Source organism: Mauremys reevesii, linkage group 1 (genome assembly GCF_016161935.1).
Source record: "Mauremys reevesii isolate NIE-2019 linkage group 1, ASM1616193v1, whole genome shotgun sequence".
NCBI lineage: Eukaryota > Metazoa > Chordata > Testudines > Geoemydidae > Mauremys > Mauremys reevesii.
The window spans coordinates 235,551,620-235,557,536 of NC_052623.1; the positions used below are offsets into that span (position 1 = coordinate 235,551,620).

The following is a 5,917-nucleotide window of genomic DNA, read 5'->3' on the forward strand; positions in this document are numbered from 1 at the left end:
TTCCATGTGGATAGATCTGAACTCCAGATCTGGATCCAGACTTCATGGGCTGGAGCCTCAGCTGTTGTGCAGCACCATGTGACAGTAGAACTGCCATATTTATTAGTAGTACAGTAGTATTTTTATTATTTGTATTGTGGTAGGGGCTCCATCGTACACTGGACCCCATTGTGCTGGGCATTGTACAAAGACATACCATAGAGAGAGGTGCTTACTGACCCCATGAGGGTCACCCTGTACAAAGGGAATCCTCCACAGTTTACAGCCTCTTATGTTACCTTCCCACCCACCCACTTCTATTGCTGCATAGCTGGAAGACAAGGAGTGTGACATGGACTTTGCTGTGCCATGCTCATCTCCAAATGCAGCGTCAGCTCCTGGGGCCTTTTGCAACCTCAGTGAATTAAAGAAGCCCTCGAGTTACTATAGTTTGTCAGCCCTATACTGAGTAACCCAGGACTGAGGGAGAGCAAAAGGGAGTTTTGTGTCACCTTCAGACCTGTCCCCTCACTCCCAAACTGCACTTTGTACAGTTCTGCTGAACCCCAGAATCTGGGCCCATAGCTCTATAATGGACACACTATAAAAACCCTAATCCAAACTTGGGAGGTTGGATCTGAACTTAAGCAAACTCCATAGTGTTCAGATTCATTGCCTGGTTCACTGCATGATGAGAAAGATTTCGTTTTCAGACTTAGGGCTGGGTGTAGGGGTTTGATTTAGGCTCATGTCTTGTGTCTATTTACATTGATTGACTACAACAGTAAGTGGTATAAAAAGGACTGCAAAATATAATGATCTTTCTTAGGAGGAAATGTAGACTAGTGGGTAGAGGACTGGGACTCAGGAGACCTGGATTCTATTCCCAGCTCTGTTACTAGCCTATGGGGTGAGCTTGGGCAAGTTATGTCACTGCTCTGTGCCTCAGTTTCCCCATCTGTATAATGGGAAGATGATGCCGCTTTTGCAAAGCACTTTTGGATTTGATGGCGATATAAAAGTTAAGTATTTATTACTAAGAGTAGAAGGTATTGCTGCTAACCTCCAATCATTGAGTTCACCTTCATCTCTGAATTACTGGCATGGTAAATCTGCTTATTCTGTGACTAACCTGCCTTAATTGCAACTAAAATATGTATAAACCACTGGTTTTTCAACTCTGTCTCCAAAAGATGCAAATACACAATGATTACAACTAAGTTCTAGATCAATGCTAGACAATAAAGAAAAGGCTGACATGCTTTTTGTCATTTAGGCTGACCAACAGTAACTAACCTAAAAACCCATGTCTAAATTAACAGTGGTGTGGAAGAATCTGACTTTATTAGCAAGTTGCAATCACACTGCAAACAGAGCCAAGGAGAATACCAGTCCATTGGAGGAATATTCCTAGGTTAGTGTGGAAAGAAGAGGGAGCACAGCAAGATGCTTTGCTGAAGCACATGGAAGGGAGCCAAGAAAAGCACCTGTTCCAATTCTTCTTAATTGCCTCATAACAGGAATAGTCTCCACACAGGCTGCTCAAGAAGAACCAGCCTGAAAAGTAAGTTGCACTGGAAAAAATTCAGCAGCAATTAAGAGCTGGTCACCCAGACATGAAATCTGTATTAACTCACAAACGGTAGTCATGGTTAGATCACCACAGTCTCTCTACACTTCACATATATTCACAAGCTGTAGATAGGCTAGTCAAAGCTTGTTGCTGTGACAGTGTTTTTCTACTGCCTATAGATTTTTACTCATTGCACGCAGGGGCTGCTGTGAGGAAAACAGGAATGTAATCAGTTGATGCACAGGGAGATCAGTTTTCTTGTCACTTGGTGCTGTACAGTGAGTAGGATCCTAATTTACATTTAGTAACAAAAATGCAACCATGATAAAATAATGAAACTCATAAAAGCCAGAAAATTCAGAGCTGAAGCTGAAGTTCCACCACCCATTGTGCCTCTATTACAGCAGGTAGGCCCAGATCCTCAGCTGGTGTAAAAATTCATAGCTGCATTGCTTTAAGTGCAGCTACACTGATAGGGTATCTATACACTGCCTTTCAATAAATACTTGCTGTTTAGAGAATCCCATAAAAATGCTTGCAAATTTTAGCTAGTTCCAGTTAAAACAGCTCTCTCTTCTGTTGCCTTAGTGTTTTCCATGGGTTTAGTGTATATCCCTAATGCTACACCTTACTGTTTTGTTTTGATGAATTAGAACAGACTAGAGGAAATTATCAACCTCAAAAAGTGTTTCCCAGAAGTTCCATTCCAATCATCGCCATGGTGCTGGACCATGCTTTCATTTGCAGCAGAGTGTGGCACAACTTGTCAGATGCCATCAGCACATACTCAAAAAATTATTGAACAGACTTTGTCATACCAATCATTTACTTCTTAAGATATACATTCTTTACCCAAGAGATGGGAATACATACAGTATCTGGGTGGCATTTTCAAAAACGCATAAGTGACTTTAAATGGGTCTTACTCTTCTATGAGACTTGGGAACTTTTGAAAATCCCTTTACTCATTTTTAATATGCACAGCACAATTTGACAAGAAGCCACAAAACTGTCACAATCAAACCTGCAAAGTAGCAGGTTCATTTTAAAGCCAGAAGGACCATGATCATGGAGTCTGACCTTCAAAATAGAGCAGGCACTAGAATTTCACCTAGTAATTCTTGTATCTAGCACAACTACTTTTGGTTGAACTAAAACATATCAGCCATGGTCAGTAAGTGTTCACAGACCTGGGCAGCTGGTATCCACACAGCACAAAGCCACATCCACTCCCAGACAGATGCTCTTTCTAATCTTATTTTAGGTGCTTTCATGGTAACCTGTCATCTGGCCTGTCCCTGTCTTGGGGCTGGATGGCCTCCCTCTTCTTGGTCTTCAAGAGGTTCAAGATGTTCTGAAAGCCTAGCAAAAATAAATACAATTGTAGTCATGTGTATAAGATGTAAAAATAAGTCATTTATATGGCAACTTTCATCCTAAAGGATCTCCAAACGATTGAATATATATATATACACACACACACACACACGAGAATGGTTTTCCCCAAAACTGAAATGCAAGCATTTCTGGGGTGGAACATGGCAACTTTTTTTCCCACACTAACAATACAAAGTTTTAAGACTGGATAGGAAGTAAAGAAGACTGTCATAGCCAAATGAATCTGTGGGAAGAACGCGCTTATAGGCAGAGTGCAACTACCCCAGTTGCTATTTGAGAAAGAGGGCATAAAAAGCAGATAGCAAATGCAGGAATATAAATCAGCAGCCATACCCATCACTTTAAAGTGACTTCACCTTCACTTGTCTCCTTGTCGCTGACCTCCTATTTTATTGTGGAAGCAACCATAATAAACTGGGTTACTGGGCAACAAAATGGCAGATGAAATTCAGTGTTGATAAATGCAAAGCAATGCACATTGGAAAACATAATCCCAACTATACATGTTGTGGCAGAGCTCTGACGTTGCTCCTGTGGGTCCTGCACTTCTAGGCGGTTTATGCTTAGCCTCAGTGGCTCACTGTGACCCTCCACGTAGCTCTTCTCTCTCTAGGGCCAGGGTAACAGTCTGAGCCCTTTTCATCATAGGCCTGCAAGGAGGTTGGTGAGAGACCTCCCACAGTCTCTGTTCAGCCTCCTGTCCTGACAGGGACCTGACTTCCCCTTCCAGGAGCCGTTCCTGTAGTGGTGGGTTGGGGGGAACCCAGGCCCACCCTCTACTCCGGGTTCCAGCCCAGGGACCCTAATGGTAGCAGTTGTTGGCAGCCAACCTTTCACTGCCAGAGTTGCTACATTTCCCTGGGCCACTTCCCCACAGCTCTCCTGCTTTTCCCTTCTTCACCCTTACCTTAGGGCTCCTTTAACAATGGTTTGAGGGTGTCTTCAGTAACCAGCCCTTCAGCCGCACTTCCTCTCCTCTGGCTCCCTGGCTCTCCTCTGCCTGACTGGAGTGAGCCCTTTTTATAGCATCAAAAGGGCCTTAATTAGAGTCAGGTGGTCACATTAACTGAATGGCCTCACCTGACTCTTTACAGGTTAATTAGAGTCAGGTGTTCTCATTAGCCTGGAGTAGCCCCTGCTCTGGTCAGTCAGGGAACAGAAAACTGTTAATCCAGTTGCCAGTATATCTGCCTTCAGCTATTCTGCTGTACCCACCTGGCCTGGGTCTATCACAATACAAAATGATGGGATCTAAATTAGCTCTCATTCAAGAAAGAGCTCTTGCAGTCATTGTGGATAGTTCTCTGAAAACATCCACTCATGGTGCTAGTGGCAGTTAAAAAAAGCTAGTGGAATGTGAGGAATCAATAGGAAAGGAATAGATAAGACAGTAAATAGAATAATGCCACTATATAAATCGATGGTGCACCCACACCTTGAATACTGCCTGCAGTTCTGATCACCCCATCTCCAAAAAGGTATATTAGAATTGGAAAAGGTACATAGAAGGGCAGCAAAAACGATTACGGGTATGGCACAGCTTTCTGTGAAGAAAGATTAAAAAGACTAGGACTTCTCAGCTTGGAAAAGAGATGACTCAGGGAGGCTATGATAGAAGTCACATGAATGGTGTGGAGAAAGTGAATAAAGTAGTGTTATTTACTCCTTTACATAACACAAGAACCAAAAGTCAGTTCTTCACACAACGCACAGTCAACCTGTGGAACTCTTTGCCATGGGATGTTGTGAGGGCCAAAGCTATATGTAAGCAGGGGAATGGTCTTGCTATTGTGAGGAACTTTCCTGGCTTATACACTACCCCGGTGAAGTGGGCTAGCGAAAGGATGTGAGTCCCTGCTCCCACTTCCTTTACCCAGAGGCCTGCCTGACCTCAAGGGCTCCCCTTCCACTCTTCTGTGTGGCAGAGTTCTCGTAACCCAAACAAGGCTGGGCCCAGGATTCCTTGGGTGGTGGGGCTTGACTTCCAACCTTGTCATGGTCACTTAGGGCAGGGGCTAGGGTGTCCCCACTCTGGGATGCTCTCTCTCCCCCTGCCACATCCCTGACCCATTGCTCATTACATACAGTTCAAAGCAAATAGAATTTATTAAACAGCAAGCAATTTTTAAAAAATAAGGAAGAAATGGGAAAAGTTAAAGGAAAACACACAACCCTGTGTGGCAGTGCAAGACTCACCACCATGGTGCCTCCTGCTAGCCATTCTGGAATTAGCTCAAGTCCTTCCACAGGGCACCCTCCTCCAGTGGTGTCTCACTCGCCATTACTCCCACTTTGCTGTCTCCACCACTTTGTGGCCCACGTTGCTCCCCGGAATGCGGCATCCTCTTCTTGGCACAGCCCTGTGGCTGTGCCCCGCTCTGCTGTCTCCCACCATTTCGGGGGAACCAGCAGTCTATAGTCCAGCCCCTCTCCTCAGTAGCCTGCTGCAGTCACCAGTCTAGTCCCTTGCTCCAGGAGCAAACTGCAGTCTGTGCTGACCACTTCCCTCAGGGCAAATGGGGGCAGCCCTTGCACCTTATCTGCCCTTCCTCCAGGGCCTCAGTCTGTCAGAGGTCAGCCAGAAGCTCCTTCTGCTCTGCTACCCTGCTCAGCCATTGTGCTTCTAGGCAGCCAGTCCTTCTCCCTAGCAGACCAGGGAGAGACCCTCTGCTCTGTTGAGCAACCCTTTATATATGGCCCCTGTTGGCCCTGATTGGCCGCTGCAACAAGCCACCTCCACAGTAGCCAACTTTCACGTGATAAATAAGCACCCTGACTTTCACAATAAGCCAAAAATCAAGCTCATTTCATTTCAAAACAAGGCCAAAACAAGCCAGTCCCTAAGAACCCCCACACTCTATGTGACTAGATCCCCTGGGGGTGCAGTCTGGGACTGGGGTGGGCCCACTGTGCACCCTTGACTCTCTCCCCAACTTGCCCCTGCTTGCCCCTCTTGCTCCTGCTTGC

At 45.2% G+C, this 5,917-nt stretch overlaps 1 long non-coding RNA gene across 1 annotated transcript; it reads right to left on the reverse strand.

Annotated features, from left to right (window-relative positions):
- Nucleotides 1–355: 355 nt before the first annotated feature.
- On the reverse strand, nt 356–5,589 carry LOC120387386. Its single transcript, XR_005590144.1, has 2 exons — nt 5,147–5,589; nt 356–2,914 (listed from the first exon to the last, which is right to left on the reverse strand). It is a non-coding gene; the product is annotated as an uncharacterized LOC120387386 (long non-coding RNA).
- Between the last annotated feature and the right edge of the window lie 328 nt (nt 5,590–5,917).